Below are 17,351 nucleotides of genomic sequence, written 5' to 3' on the forward strand. Positions count from 1 at the left end.
GATTGATGAGCAAGTTTGAGTAGTGGAAGTGTTCAAAATTTTAAGTACTTAATAATAATTTGTACTTGCTATAAACAGATCTCAAGGGTAAGGGTATGAGTATATATTTTTTTTCATAACTATCCCGTTTAAGTTTTAAAACTAGGTTTGTCATACGTCCATTCTAACTAGGGTCTCCTAAGGTCAAACAATGGCTCTGATAACAACTTGTCAACACCCGGATTTTTAAGTCCAGATGCCCTATTATATCATACATCGCAATCCCAGGAAGATTGTTTTTGCGAGACATAATAGTAAGTAGTTCAGAGTCATCATTTATTACAACACATACTTGTCTTACAACCACGGATCACATGATCCAATATTACACGAATATATTGTTCAACAACACACATAAGTAGCGGAAGCGTAGTAGTAGTGGACTATCTGTCCCACAGGCAACGCTTGACGTTCAGAGACGAGCCTAGTTATCGTAGACATCTTGTTGTCCGTCCTCCGGATACTGTTGCTCCTCCTCAAAGTCTGGCATTTGAATAGCCAGGGCAAAGCCATGAGTACTTTAAAGTACTCGCAAACTAATACTAAAGTAATTGAGTAGGGGGTGTATTCAGGGGTACTAAGCTCTAGGTTTATTTGCGGAAAGCCAAGTTTTAGTTCATTAAAACATTAGTAAAGACTTATCATTTGCTAGACTAACTTAAGTGGGAACATTAGTGTCATTCCCACAAATCATTTGCGATTCAAATTCAAATCACCTTTCAATTCACCATTCCTTTTTAAGATCAAAAATTCTGATAACGGAACAGTATGGCCTTCCCAATCGTCCGTAACCGTGGACATGGCTATTCGAATAGGTTTAACACTCTGCAGAGGTTGTACTCTTGTGCCACAACTTTTGATTACATCCGTCGAGGATAACCTCGAATCATCGTAACTCAGTACGCGGATCATCAACCATAACCTTTCACTTATATATACTAGTATAGGCACCTCTCCCCATGAGCTTGGCCTCCCGGTGAAAACCAACTGTTATCCCGGGAACTGCACAGGGCTTGGGTCGTACATTCACCTCATATTCACATCATTTCTCAGATACGGAGGCAGCCTCGGCATAACCTCTATGATGCTTGTTTAGAGGGAACCCATACTAAAATACACAAGCTTCTATTTAAGCCCTACCCATAATCAGGTATTGTGGGGGTACTTGTATAATTGGAAGGGTATCGCATTCAAACCAATCATCAATTTTATCAAAAATCACCATCTTCTCTTGTTCAAATCCACCTCCACTTTACTTCCTTTCAAAGTCATTTCACTTCACCCTGTTCCCATCTAGAGTAGTCAATTTTAATTGATTGGCACTAGCAACTATATGAGGGGTGCTAATTAGCTTTGGATTGTGCTAATCTAACTTCAATATTGCTCTACTCTAGACCAAGTGAATCATAAATCAAAAAGTACTTTGGAAAAACAGGTAAGCAAAAGTAAGTGCAAGGTAAAATCATGGGATAGGTAAATACATAAAATAAAAGGGTGATGGTGCTTTGCTCTTGTAGAGCTTGGCATCATGGTGATTAGCAAGGATTAGCTTGCCTTGTTGGTATTGGTCAAAGTGATCTTCCTCTCCTTGGTAGTGGGTCTCCTCCTCTTCTGGGTATTCTTCCGTACTAGCGTCTATATACGAATACGAGGTATAAACACCAAACCAAATCTTGTATACTAAACTACACACACCAAAGAGTTCATTCAAGTACTATTAACATCACACTAATGCAATCAAGGTGGATTACTTGGTTCATGCTTGGTTAAGAGAAAAAGTAATTTCCTCTCATTTGTCAATATTCATTTGAATTGTTATTTCATCTTTTGGAGAAAAACTACTTTCTCCTTATTGTATTCTTTCAAGAATTAATTCTCACTCATAATAATAAGGTATGAAATATAGGTTGACCCTGGTCAACACTTCATATCTATTATGAGAGAAAACAATTTAAATAAGGTGACACACCTTATGCCATTTTAAACTTAGCATTTAAATGATTTAAAATCTTGAAGTAAATACAATCAGAGGCTTCCTAACCCTAGGTCATTACCTCTTCTTATATTACTCAAGATCAAGATTTAAATGAGAGAGGAACTCTCATACTAATTATAGAATTTAGAATTTTAAGTTTAAAATGGACTAGAAATGGCTCCATAGCCACTATTTTGATCTAGTCCATGATCATGCAAAAAACCTGGTTATATTATTGCATAAACAATTAGAGTACATCATTTGTGAACTATGAGAGTTGGAATCAACTCAAAATCAATTATGGTTGATTTTTAAATAATGTTTGAATCTGCATAAGTACCTGTTTTGTTATTTTTGGCAGATTAATTCTACTTCGAAATTGGGGATGGGACCAGTGGCATTAGTTAGATAATTTCCTGGGCTTTCCAGAGGTATAAAGTTTGCTAAATTTGGTTGGGTAGAATTCAAACTATTCAAATTTGAAGTTGTCATCTGTGAGCAATTTGAAATAAAGGATTTAAACGAAATTTCCTCTAACTGGGCTGCGCGGGAAAAGCCCACGGACCAAAGTTCAAACGAACCGTTACGGCCCAGCAACGCAGCAGTGCGTGTGGGCCGCCTGACAGGGTGGCTCCACTTGTCAGCGGGTTTTAAACCCCGAAGCGGTACGCGAGCTGTGAGGCGTCCGATTAGATGGGAGATCGACGGCCAGCAGGCGTCGTCTTCCCCGACGAGATGGCGAGCATCTGGCGGCGAGGGTAGGGGGCCGGAGAGCCTACCGGCGTTCCCGCGGGTGTTGGCGAGGTGTGCGGCGATGTTGACGAAGATGAGGAAGCTCCTGGTACCGGTGGCGAGGCGTGGGGAGGCTCCGATCGACAGCGATGATCTGCGGGCTCCGGCTGCCTTCAGCTTCGAATTGCGGCGACTCCGGCGGTAATTGGATGAACTAAGGGTGGGAGGAGAAGCAGTGAAGGGAGGTGAGTCGAATGGTGTGAGGTAATCGTGCTGGGGGCTCCTCTATTTATAGATGGGGAGGTGACCGGCGGGTGCTGAGAAGGAGCGTCGACGGCGTGGCCTCTCCGTCGATCGAAAGGGCAAGGCGAGGACGGCTAGAGATAGGCGGTGTCCTGGCGATGCTCAACGTGCATTGGCGCAGAGAAAAGGGCGACGGGATGGCTCGGGCGCTTGCAGGGTTTGCGACAGGGCGTGCGGCATCATTTGGTCGAGGACGACGGCGACGGTGCAGGGGCAGGCCTGGGCTTGTGTTTAGCTTGTAGAGGGCGGGGAGTAGCTGCTCAACGCCGTGGTAGGGATGCAGGGCGAGGACGGTTGCGCTCGAGTGGGCGACGTACTGGCGCGGCCAGTGCGCGCTCACCGCGTTGGCTGGCATGCCCTGGCATGCTTTTGGGCGCGCGCGTTCTGGCCAATGCCGAGCGTTCGCGAGCAGGGGCTGTGTACCGTTCGATTCCTTGAGTGACAGAGAGGCTCCAGGACAAGGGGAAGGGTTGAGAGGAAGGCTGGAGAGATGGTGGCCAAAGTGGCCGGCATGGCCACGGTATGCATTAGTCTAGGGTTTCTTTTCCCTCTCCCCTCACTTTACTCGACCAGGGCATGTACTAGGGTGAAGCAGGGGTTGTAAGAGAGTGCAATGATCACGGATTAAAGGGGTTTAGGGAAGAAACCTGTGGGTAATAGAGTGTAACACAAAAATGAGAATAAGCCTGCCAGGTGTTCGACACAATGGCCGCATGAATTCAAATTTTGAATTTCAAAAATCTTTTTGGTGGATCTCAAACAAATAAAGAAAGGGTTGGTTTGGTGGTGGTTTGACTCAATTTGAAGTGGTTTTGCAAAAATTCAAATTGGAGGGTTATCTTACTTTTCTTCTCAGATCCTACTTTGGCAATTTAATTCTGGTCAACCTAGTCCACTCTGGCCATGGTGGTCAACATGAAAAGTATTCACCTTGACATGGTCTTGGATGACCTGGCTTTGGTTGACCAAGTTTAGTTGAGGTTTTAAGAAATAGAGTGGTGCAAAGTAGAGAAGAAAATATTTTTATCACATATGACCATTATCATATGTAGTTGAAATTTGAATTTTCCTTTGATTTGAATCTGGTTTCTTTTGTGCATTTTTGTTTGTTTGAGTTATATATGAGTTTTAGAAACCATAGGGCAATCAAATATGGCCTAGGGTGAGGATTTGCAAATTGGCATATTGTGTATGTAAGTGAAATAGGGGTTTTTTCCCTTTTTCTTTATTTCTTTTCCAATTAGGGTTTTGTGATCTTGAATTAGGGTTCCATAACAATGGTTCAACACACTAACACACATCATGGCAATTGCATAAAAGAATTTCACTCAAATGCATGAAACTATATGTGGCACTATATGCATAGAAAAAGTTTTTGTTAATTGCAAGATTTGAGATTTGGAAATTTTCTTTCTTGACCTTTACTATAGAAACTTGGGATGTTACATGCATGCTGGATAGCGGTCTATGTACTTTGTCGTAATGCCCGATTGAATTCCACACTACTCATCGTAATATGTATGTGCATTGTCATGCCCTCTTTATTTGTCAATTGCCCAACTGTAATTTGTTCACCCAACATGCTAATTCTTATCGGAGAGACACCACTAGTGAACTGTGGACTTCGGTCCATTCTTTTACATCGAATACAATCTACTGCAATACTTGTTCTTACTGTTCTTTGCAAACATCATCTTCCACACTATACATCTAATCCTTTGTTACAGCAAGCCGGTGAGATTGACAACCTCACTGTTAAGTTGGGGCAAAGTACTTGGATTGTGTTGTGCAGGTTCCACGTTGGCGCCGGAATCCCTGGTGTTGCGCCGCACTACACTCCGGCACCAACAACCTTCAACATGCTTCTTGACTCCTACTGGTTCGATAAACCTTGGTTTCTTACTGAGGGAAAACTTGCTGCTGTACACATCATACCTTCCTCTTGGGGTTCTGATACGCCTCCGACGTATCGATAATTTCTTATGTTCCATGCCACATTATTGATGTTATCTACATGTTTTATGCACACTTTATGTCATATTCGTGCATTTTCTGGAACTAACCTATTAACAAGATGTCGAAGTGCCAGTTGATGTTTTCTGCTATTTTTGGTTTCAGAAATCCTAGTAACAAAATATTCTCAGAATTGGACGAAATCAAAGCCCAGGGGCCTATTTTTCCACGAAGCTTCCAGAAGTCCGAAGGAGAGACGAAGAGGGGCCACGAGGGGGCCACACCCTAGGGCGGCGCGGCCCCCCCCCTTGGCCGCGCGGCCCTGTGGTGTGGGGCCCCCGTGCCGCCTCTTGACCTGCCCTTCCGCCTACAAATAGCCTCCGTGACGAAACCCCCAGTACCGAGAGCCACGATACGAGAAAACATACTGAGACGCCGCCACCGCCGATCCCATCACGGGGGATCCAGGAGATCGCCTCCGGCACCCTGCCGGAGAGGGGAATCATCTCCCGGAGGACTCTACACCGCCATGGTCGCCTCCGGAGTGATGAGTGAGTAGTCTACCCCTGGACTATGGGTCCATAGCAGTAGCTAGATGGTTGTCTTCTCCCCATTGTGCTATCATTGTTGGATCTTGTGAGCTGCCTAACATGATCAAGATCATCTATCTGTAATTCTATATGTTGCGTTTGTTGGGATCCGATGAATAGAGAATACTTGTTATGTTGATTATCAAAGTTATATCTACGTGTTGTTTATGATCTTGCATGCTTTCCGTTACTAGTAGATGCTCTGGCCAAGTAGATGCTTGTAACTCCAAGAGGGAGTACTTATGCTCGATAGTGGGTTCATGCCTGCATTGACACCGGGACAGATGTGAGAAAGTTCTAAGGTTGTGTTGTGCTGTTGCCACTAGGGATAAAACATTGATGCTATGTCTAAGGATATAGTTGTTGATTACATTACGCACCATACTTAATGCAATTGTCTGTTGCTTTGCAACTTAATACTGGAGGGGGTTCGGATGATAACCTGAAGGTGGACTTTTTAGGCATAGATGCAGTTGGATGACGGTCTACGTACTTTGTCGTAATGCCCAATTAAATCTCACTATACTCATCATGATATGTATGTGCATGGTCATGCTCTCTTTATTTGTCAATTGCCCAACTGTAATTTGTTCACCCAACATGCTGTTCGTCTTATGGGAGAGACACCTCTAGTGAACTGTGGACCCCGGTCCAATTCTCTTTACTGAAATACAATCTACTGCAATACTTGTTCTCTTGTTTCGCAAACAATCATCTTCCACACAATACGGTTAATCCTTTGTTACAGCAAGCCGGTGAGATTGACAACCTCACTGTTTCGTTGGGGCAAAGTACTTTGGTTGTGTTGTGCAGGTTCCACGTTGGCGCCGGAATCTCTGGTGTTGCGCCGCACTACATCCCGCCGCCATCAACCTTCAACGTGCTTCTTGACTCCTACTGGTTCGATTAAACCTTGGTTTCTTACTGAGGGAAACTTGCCGCTGTGCGCATCACACCTTCCTCTTGGGGTTCCCAACGGACGTGTCAACTACACGCATCAAGCAAATTTCTGGCGCCGTTGCCGGGGAAATCAAGACACGCTGCAAGGGGAGTCTCCACTTCTCAATCTCTTTACTTTGTTTTTGTCTTGCTTTATTTTATTTACTACTTTGTTTGCTGCACTATATCAAAATACAAAAAAATTAGTTGCTAGTTTTACTTTATTTGCCATCTTGTTTGCTATATCAAAAACACAAAAAAATTAGTTTACTTGCATTTACTTTATCTAGTTTGCTTTATTTACTGTTGCTAAAATGGCCAACGCTGAAAATACTAAGTTGTGTGACTTCACAACCACAAATAATAATGATTTCTTATGCACACCTATTGCTCCACCTGCTACTACAGCAAATTTTTTTGAAATTAAACCTGCTTTACTGAATCTTGTTATGCGAGAGCAATTTTCTGGTGTTAGTTCTGATGATGCTGCTGCCCATCTCAATAATTTTGTTGAACTTTGTGAAATGCAAAAATATAAAGATGTAGATGGTGATATTATTAAACTAAAATTGTTCCATTTCTCATTAAGAGGAAGAGCTAAAGATTGGTTGCTATCTCTGCCTAAGAATAGTATTGATTCATGGACTAAATGCAAGGATGCTTTTATTGGTAGATATTATCCCCCTGCTAAAATTATATCTTTGAGGAGTAGCATAATGAATTTTAAACAATTAGATACTGAACATGTTGCTCAAGCTTGGGAAAGAATGAAATCTCTGGTTAAAAATTGCCCAACTCATGGACTGACTACTTGGATGATCATCCAAACCTTCTATGCAGGACTAAATTTTTCTTCGCGGAACCTATTGGATTCAGCTGCTGGAGGTACCTTTATGTCCATCACTCTTGGTGAAGCAACAAAGCTTCTTGATAATATGATGATCAACTACTCTGAATGGCACACGGAAAGAGCTCCCCAAGGTAAGAAGGTAAATTCTGTCGAAGAAACCTCTTCCTTGAGTGATAAGATTGATGCTATTATGTCTATGCTTGTGAATGGTAGGACTAATATTGATCCTAATAATGTTCCATTAGCTTCATTGGTTGCACAAGAAGAACATGTTGATGTGAACTTCATTAAAAACAGTAATTTCAACAACAATGCTTACCGGAACAATTCTAGTAACAACTATAGGCCATATCCTTATAATAATGGCAACGGCTATGGTAATTCTTATGGGAATTCTTACAACAATAATAGGAGTTCACCCCCTGGACTTGAAGCCATGCTTAAAGAATTTATTAGTACGCAAACTGCTTTTAACAAATCTGTTGAAGAAAAGCTTGGGAAAATTGATATACTTGCTTCTAAAGTCAATAGTCTTGCTGCTGATGTTGATCTTTTGAAATCAAAAGTTATGCCTAATGAGAATCATCATAATAAGATTGTTACTACAGCAAATGCCATTCAAGTTATAATTAATGAGAATATAAGATTAATGGCTGAACTGCGTGCTAGGTGGGATAGAGAAGAAAATGAAAAACTAGCTAAAGAGAGGAATATAGCTAAAGTTTGGACTATTACCACCACTAGTAATGCTAATGCTACACATGTTGCTGCACCTCTTACTAATACTAATGAAAGAATTGGTGTTAGCAATGTTTCCACTTCTAATGCAAAGCGCGAGAAACTGCCTGAAACTGCTAAAGCTACTTTAAACTGCCTGTGATAAAGCTGCTGAAATTTTTTCCAACATTGGGGATGATGATCCCATTGCTTTAGATTATAATGGTTTCAATTTTGATGATTGCCACATCTCTGAAGTTATAAAGTTCTTGCAAAAACTTGCTAAAAGTCCTAATGCTAGTGCTATAAATTTGGCTTTTACACATCATATTACAAATGCTCTCATAAAAGCTAGAGAAGAGAAATTAGAGCGTGAAGCCTCTATTCCTAAAAAGCTAGAGGATGGTTGGGAGCCCATCATTAAGATGAAGGTTAAAGATTTTGATTGTAATGCTTTATGTGATCTTGGTGCAAGTATTTCTGTTATGCCTAAGAAAATTTATGATATGCTTGACTTGCCACCGCTGAAAAATTGTTATTTGGATGTTAATCTTGCTGATCATTCTACAAAGAAACCTTTGGGTAAAGTTGATAATGTTCGTATTACCGTTAACAATAACCTTGTCCCCGTTGATTTTGTTGTCTTGGATATTGAATGCAATGCATCTTGTCCCATTATATTGGGAAGACCTTTTCTTCGAACTGTTGGTGCTATCATTGATATGAAGGAAGGTAATATAAAATATCGATTTCCTCTCAAGAAAGGTATGGAACACTTCCCTAGAAAGAGAATGAAGTACCCTTTTGATTCTATTATGAGAACAAATTATGATGTTGACACTTCGTCTGTTGATAATACTTGATACACACTTTCTGCGCCTAGCTGAAAGGCGTTAAAGAAAAGCGCTTATGGGAGACAACCCATGTTTTTACCTACAGTACTTTGTTTTTATTTTGTGTCTTGGAAGTTGTTTACTACTGTAGCAACCTCTCCTTATCTTAGTTTTGTGTTTTGTTGTGCCAAGTTAAGCCGTTGATAGAAAAGTAAGTACTAGATTTGGATTACTGCGCAGTTCCAGATTTCTTTGCTGTCACTAATCTGGGCAAAATCCCTCTGTAGGTAACTCAGAAAATTATGCCAATTTACGTGAGTGATACTCAGATATGTACGCAACTTTCATTCAATTTGAGAATTTTCATTTGAGCAAGTCTGGTGCCATTTTAAAATTCGTCAATACGAACTGTTCTGTTTTGACAGATTCTGCCTTTTATTTCGCATTGCCTCTTTTGCTATGTTGGATGAATTTCTTTGATCCACTAATGTCCAGTAGCATTATGCAATGTCCAGAAGTGTTAAGAATGATTGTGTCACCTCTGAATATGTCAATTTATATTGTGCACTAACCCTCTAATGAGTTGTTTCGAGTTTGGTGTGGAGGAAGTTTTCAAGGATCAAGAGAGGAGTATGATGCAACATGATCAAGGAGAGTGAAAGCTCTAAGCTTGGGGATGCCCCGGTGGTTCACCCCTGCATATATCAAGAAGACTCAAGCGTCTAAGCTTGGGGATGCCCAAGGCATCCCCTTCTTCATCGACAACATTATCAGGTTCCTCCCCTGAAACTATATTTTTATTCCATCACATCTTATGTGCTTTTTCTTGGAGCGTCGGTTTGTTTTTGTTTTTTTGTTTTGTTTGAATAAAATGGATCCTAGCATTCACTTTATGGGAGAGAGACACGCTCCGCTGTAGCATATGGACAAGTATGTCCTTGGTTTCTACTCATAGTATTCATGGCGAAGTTTCTCCTTCGTTAAATTGTTATATGGTTGGAATTGGAAAATGATACATGTAGTAATTGCTATAAATGTCTTGGGTAATGTGATACTTGGCAATTGTTGTGCTCATGATTAAGCTCTTGCATCATATGCTTTGCACCCATTAATGAAGAAATACATAGAGCATGCTAAAATTTGGTTTGCATATTTGGTTTCTCTAAGGTCTAGATAATTTCTAGTATTGAGTTTGAACAACAAGGAAGACGGTGTAGAGTCTTATAATGTTTACAATATGTCTTTTATGTGAGTTTTGCTGCACCGGTTCATCCTTGTGTTTGTTTCAAATAAACCTTGCTAGCCTAAACCTTGTATCGAGAGGGAATACTTCTCATGCATCCAAAATACTTGAGCCAACCACTATGCCATTTGTGTCCACCATACCTACCTACTACATGGTATTTTCCGCCATTCCAAAGTAAATTGCTTGAGTGCTACCTTTAAATTCCATTCTTCACCTTTGCAATATATAGCTCATGGGACAAATAGCTTAAAAACTATTGTGGTATTGAATATGTAATTATGCACTTTATCTCTTATTAAGTTGCTTGTTGAGCGATAACCATGTTCACTGGGGACGCCATCAACTATTCATTGTTGAATTTCATGTGAGTTGCTATGCATGTCCGTCTTGTCTGAAGTAAGAGAGATCTACCACCTTATGGTTAAGCATGCATATGTTAGAGAAGAACATTGGGCCGCTAACTAAAGCCATGATCCATGGTGGAAGTTTCAGTTTTGGACACATATCCTCAATCTCAAATGAGAAAATTATTAATTGTTGTTACATGCTTATGCATAAAAGAGGAGTCCATTATCTGTTGTCCATGTTGTCCCGGTATGGATGTCTAAGTTGAAGAATAATCAATAGCGAGAAATCCAATGCGAGCTTTCTCCTTAGACCTTTGTACAGGCGGCATAGAGGTACCCCTTTGTGACACTTGGTAAAAACAGTGCATTGTGATGATCCGGTAGTCCAAGCTAATTAGGACAAGGTGCGGGCACTATTAGTACACTATGCATGAGGCTTGCAACTTATAAGATATAATTTACATGATGCATATGCTTTATTACTACCGTTGACAAAATTGTTTCATGTTTTCAAAATCAAAGCTCTAGCACAAATATAGCAATCGATGCTTTTCCTCTATGGAGGACCATTCTTTTACTTTCAATGTTGAGTCAGTTCACCTATTTCTCTCCACCTCAAGAAGCAAACACTTGTGTGAACTGTGCATTGATTCCTACATACTTGCTTATTGCACTTATTATATTACTCTATGTTGACAATATCCATGAGATATACATGTTACAAGTTGAAAGCAACCGCTGAAACTTAATCTTCTTTTGTGTTGCTTCAATGCTTTTACTATGAATTGTTGCTTTATGAGTTAACTCTTATGCAAGACTTATTGATGCTTGTCTTGAAGTGCTATTCATGAAAAGTCTTTGCTTTATGATTCACTTGTTTACTCATGTCATATACATTGTTTTGATCGCTGCATTCACTACATATGCTTTACAAATAGTATGATCAAGATTATGATGGCATGTCACTCCAGAAATTATCTGTGTTATCGTTTTACCTGCTCGGGACGAGCAGAACTAAGCTTGGGGATGCTGATACGCCTCCGACGTATCGATAATTTCTTATGTTCCATGCCACATTATTGATGTTATCTACATGTTTTATGCACACTTTATGTCATATTCGTGCATTTTCTGGAACTAACCTATTAACAAGATGCCGAAGTGCCAGTTGCTGTTTTCTGCTGTTTTTGGTTTCAGAAATCCTAGTAACAAAATATTCTCGGAATTGGACGAAATCAAAGCCCAAGGGCCTATTTTTCCACGAAGCTTCCAGAAGTCCGAAGGAGAGACGAAGAGGGGCCACGAGGGGGCCACACCCTAGGGCGGCGCGGCCCCCCCCTTGGCCGCGCGGCCCTGTGGTGTGGGGCCCCCGTGCCGCCTCTTGACCTGCCCTTCCGCCTACAAATAGCCTCCGTGACGAAACCCCCAATACCGAGAGCCACGATACGAGAAAACATACTGAGACGCCGCCACCGCCGATCCCATCTCGGGGGATCCAGGAGATCGCCTCCGGCACCCTGCCGGAGAGGGGAATCATCTCCCGGAGGACTCTACACCGCCATGGTCGCCTCCGGAGTGATGAGTGAGTAGTCTACCCCTGGACTATGGGTCCATAGCAGTAGCTAGATGGTTGTCTTCTCCCCATTGTGCTATCATTGTTGGATCTTGTGAGCTGCCTAACATGATCAAGATCATCTATCTGTAATTCTATATGTTGCGTTTGTTGGGATCCGATGAATAGAGAATACTTGTTATGTTGATTATCAAAGTTATATCTACGTGTTGTTTATGATCTTGCATGCTTTCCGTTACTAGTAGATGCTCTGGCCAAGTAGATGCTTGTAACTCCAAGAGGGAGTACTTATGCTCGATAGTGGGTTCATGCCTGCATTGACACAGGACGATGACAGAAAGTTCTAAGGTTGTGTTGTGCTGTTGCCACTAGGGATAAAACATTGATGCTATGTCTAAGGATGTAGTTGTTGATTACATTACGCACCATACTTAATGCAATTGTCTGTTGCTTTGCAACTTAATACTGGAGGGGGTTCGGATGATAACTTGAAGGTGGACTTTTTAGGCATAGATGCAGTTGGATGACGGTCTATGTACTTTGTCGTAATGCCCAATTAAATCTCACTATACTCATCATGATATGTATGTGCATGGTCATGCTCTCTTTATTTGTCAATTGCCCAACTGTAATTTGTTCACCCAACATGCTGTTCATCTTATGGGAGAGACACCTCTAGTGAACTGTGGACCCCGGTCCAATTCTCTTTACTGAAATACAATCTACTGCAATACTTGTTCTACTGTTTTCTGCAAACAATCATCTTCCACACAATACGGTTAATCCTTTGTTACAGCAAGCCGGTGAGATTGACAACCTCACTGTTTCATTGGGGCAAAGTACTTTGGTTGTGTTGTGCAGGTTCCACGTTGGCGCCGGAATCTCTGGTGTTGCGCCGCACTACATCCCGCCGCCATCAACCTTCAACGTGCTTCTTGACTCCTACTGGTTCGATTAAACCTTGGTTTCTTACTGAGGGAAACTTGCCGCTGTGCGCATCACACCTTCCTCTTGGGGTTCCCAACGGACGTGTCAACTACACGCATCAGGTTCCCAACGAACGAGTGCTTTACCATCACAAGGAAGCTACTGCCACGTCAGTAAACAACGCCTGGGGTAAACCTGACGCCGAGACATCGGAGATCCAAAATTTCAAGAAGGAAACTGGCCAGTTCCTCGACAAGCTTGTTTGCAAGCGAAAGGTAATTCCCCAGTAGCCCCCAAGTGTTTAGGCGGAAACTAGTTTAGTTAGCGTCTAGATACTTCGAGAAAAAAACTCAAACTGAAGGAAGATTTAAGTGTCATGGTAGCCCCCAAGCATTATGGCGGAAAGATTTCCGGCAACAATGCTTTAGACGGACTTAACCATAAAGTACATGTGGAACTTACTCCTGCACTGACTGGATTTTCAGGAACAACAGGCTTTGCACTACGAGCTGCACAAAAATATTGCTCTTCACCGCCGCGTTACCCGCAGCCAGGCGGAAAAAAATCGGCATTTCAAAGAGGAGAATGCGGATTTGAAGAAGCAACTGTCCGAAGCCCAAGGTTGGTTTCCGACTATCTTTTTGCCTGTAGGTTATGTTCCGCATCTCAAACTTGATGTTTACATATCTTTGTGTAGGTGCATCCTCGTCCCATGCTGCAGCCTCCTCCGAGCTTGAAACTCTGCGCGCCTCCCAGAAAAATCTTGAGGCAAAACTTGCCGAGGCGGAGAAAAAGCTTGCTGAGAAAAGCTCGGAGCTCATCCGAAAAGAGGGTGAATTCCATCTCAAGAGGAAAACTGACAATGAAACCATCAAGCAGCAGCAAAAAGAACTGGGCGGACTCCGGAATTATATGGAGACAGCAGAACAATGATGGGATCTGCTGAACTCCGACTTCATGGGTATGTCCTCAAAGCTCAGAGAATAATGCATATGCTGCGCTTAATTTGCTATACTTATCAAAAAGTTGTATCTTCCAGATCCGCTTGGATATGACGAAGAACGTCGGAGCCAATTTCCGCGCGATGATTTGCTTCAGCTCGCCGGAGAAGACTGCAAGGATCTAATCTCCGCCTCCCGGAAAATCTTCCACAACTTATCCATCAAAAAGAGCCGAACCTGCGACGTTCGCAAGCTGATCAAGAGGATGGATGTGCTTCCGGAGTTGGTGGTGGATCTGCAGGCGTCGTCAGCTCGAGGCGCTGCTGCCATGTCCTTGGCTATGTGCCTTGCGCATAATCTGGATCTGGATATCGACAGAGTGACTGCTGGTGTTCCTCCGGACGCAGACGTTAACGCATTACTGGATGCAGTCAGCGGCTACGATACCCGCATCGCCCGGAGAATTCGCCACGACGAATTTTACGACAAGGTGGTTCTTCCACCAACGAGCCCCTTGAAGCTGAGCTTCTCAAGGAACGCGAGGCGGAATCTAGACCTGATCAATCCGGAAGCCAGTATACCTGGACAAGCGGGCGCCAACTGTCGTTGCCTAATCGATGGTACCCCGGAGGTGGGATCCTCACGAAGGGGAGAAGAAGTGGGGGCCATAGGGCGGAGAGCACTCGGGATGGTGGTACGCGATTTACCCAGCTTCGGAACACTCGCACGATGGCAAGGCCTACTGCTGCTTGTCTGGAATTATCTGGGCGCTTTCGCGTTGTTACAATGAGTTGTGGTTGTGCCTGTAGGGCTCCCAGGATCCGGCTTATAAAGGCGCACGGATCTAGGGTTTATATGGAGAGTCCTAGCCGGAATACAAGTTGCCTAACTACGGTACAATATCTTGCCGTGTACGTCAAGGATCCGCCTTCCTCCAAGTACGTGATGGATCCGGATACTTCATGGGCCTTCACGGATTCGGTCTCCTCCGTAGGTCGGTTAGGATCCGGCTTCCTGCTCCTGGGCTGGACTTCATCCTTCAGGATCTACAGCAACTAGGTCGCCCGATGGGCCACATGCCACATCACCGTATGTGGGCCACCTGGGCTCACCGGATCCAGGCCATGCCATTGATATACCCATAAAGTATACCCACAACAGTTACGGTGCCGAATCTCACACTTATAGAGTCTTTGATGTATCCTCCGGGATTATCATCGCATCTTGTAGTGTGAAGTTCGAAGAAAATGATGGCTCCCAAGTGGTGCAAGTTGATGTTTGTGCAGGTGATGAAATACCTCAAGATGCCATAGTAAGAATGGGTGTGGGATTTTTCCGCCCCATTGAGGGACACGGTGTGGCGTCTCGGGAAGGACTATGCTCTACCATGGTGGAGCCCTCATCTTCTCAACATCAACAAACTCCATCTCTTGAATCTAATGATGCACCAACCCAAGAACAAGAACAAAACCCTCCATCTAGTGTGGAAGATCAAGGACAAGATCAACCAAAGGTTCATGATGGCTTCGATGAGGATCCATTCAATATTTGTCATTCACCAAATAATGTCCAAGATCAAGCACATGATGTTGAGCAATCTCAAAAAATTGAGGAAGCTCAAGTTGAAGGTCAAGACGGGGACCCAAACGCTCAAGTTGATCAAGTGATACCTCTAAGGCCAAGAAGAACCAAGGAGGAGATCGAGGCCCGTCGTCTAGCAAGAAGAGATAGGAAATTCTTGGACACACTCATGATAAGGTCCTAAGTGATGTAAAAGGAAGAGTTTCCACAAGAAGGCAATTGGCTAACTTTAGCAATCATCATGCTTATATCTCCTTAGTGGAACCGAAGAAAGTATTTGAAGCACTTGAAGATTTGGATTGGTTGGAAGCTATGCACGAGGAACTCAACAACTTCAAGCGCAATAAAGTATGGACTTTAGTAGATAAGCCAAAGGAGTGCCGCAATGTTATAGGCACTAAATGGATTTTCAAGAACAAGCAAGATGAGTTTGGAAATGTTGTGAGGAACAAGGCAAGATTGGTCGCTCAAGGTTTCTCTCAAATTGAAGGAATTGACTTTGGAGAAACTTATGCTCCCGTGGCTCGCCTTGAGTCCATCTGTTTCCTTCTTGCTTATGCATCGCATCATAACTTTAAGTTACAACAAATGGATGTGAAAAGTGCATTTCTTAATGGTCCATGGCATGAAGAGGTTTATGTTAAGCAACCCCCGGGGTTTGAGGATTCCGACTTCCCTAACCATGTCTATAAGCTTGATAAAGCACTTTATGGTCTCAAACAAGCTCCTAGAGCTTGGTACGAGCACCTTAAAGAATTATTGATAGACCGTGGGTTTGATGTTGGGATAATCGATCCCACTCTTTTTTACTACGAGGGTCAATGGGGAGCTTTTCATTTTCCAATTATATGTCGATGATATTATCTTTGGCTCTACTAATAAAGCTTTCAATAATGAATTTTCAAAGCTTATGACCGATAGGTTTGAGATGTCTATGATGGGAGAGATGAGGTTCTTTTTTGGTTTTGAGATCAAGCAATTGAGAGAAGGGACTTTCATCAAACAAGCAAAATATCTCCAAGACATGCTCAAGAGGTTCAAGAAGACTGAGATGAAGGGTGTAGCCACTCCTATGGTTACTAAATGTCATCTTGCACTAGATCCCAATGGTAAAGAGGTGGATCAAAAGGTATATCGCTCCATGATTGGATCCTTGCTTTATCTTTGTGCATCTAGACCGGACATAGTGTTGAGTGTTGGTGTGTGTGCAAGGTATCAAGCTTCTCCTAAAGAGAGTCACTTGATGGCTCTCAAAAGAATCTTTCGATATTTAGTTGATACCCCAAGATATGGTCTTTGGTATCCTAAAGGCTCAAGTTTATTTCTCAATGGTTACACCGATGCGGATTGGGTAGGAGACAAGGATGATAGGAAATCAACCTCCGGGGCTTGTCAATTTCTTGGTAGGTCCTTGGTGTGTTGGTCTTCTAAGAAGCAAAATTATATATCTCTCTCCACCGCCGAAGCCGAATATGTTGCCGCCACAAGTGGATGCACTCAATTGTTATGGATGAGGCTAACTTTAAAGGAATACGGTGTCACTTGTGACAAAGTGCCTCTTTTATGTGACAGTGAAAGTGCTATCAAGATTGCTTATAATCCGGTGCAACATTCAAGAACGAAGCATATTGAGATCCAGAATCATTTTATTAGGGATCATGTTGCCCGTGGTGATATTGAGCTATGCTATGTTCCTACCAAAGATCAACTTGCCAATATTTTCACGAAGCCTCTTGATGAAGCAAGGTTTTTCTATTTGAGGAATGAGCTAAATATCATTGATTCAAGGAGTATAGCTTGACCAT

The sequence above is a fragment of the Lolium perenne genome, chromosome 7 (genome assembly GCF_019359855.2).
Source record: "Lolium perenne isolate Kyuss_39 chromosome 7, Kyuss_2.0, whole genome shotgun sequence".
Taxonomy (NCBI): Eukaryota; Viridiplantae; Streptophyta; class Magnoliopsida; order Poales; family Poaceae; genus Lolium; species Lolium perenne.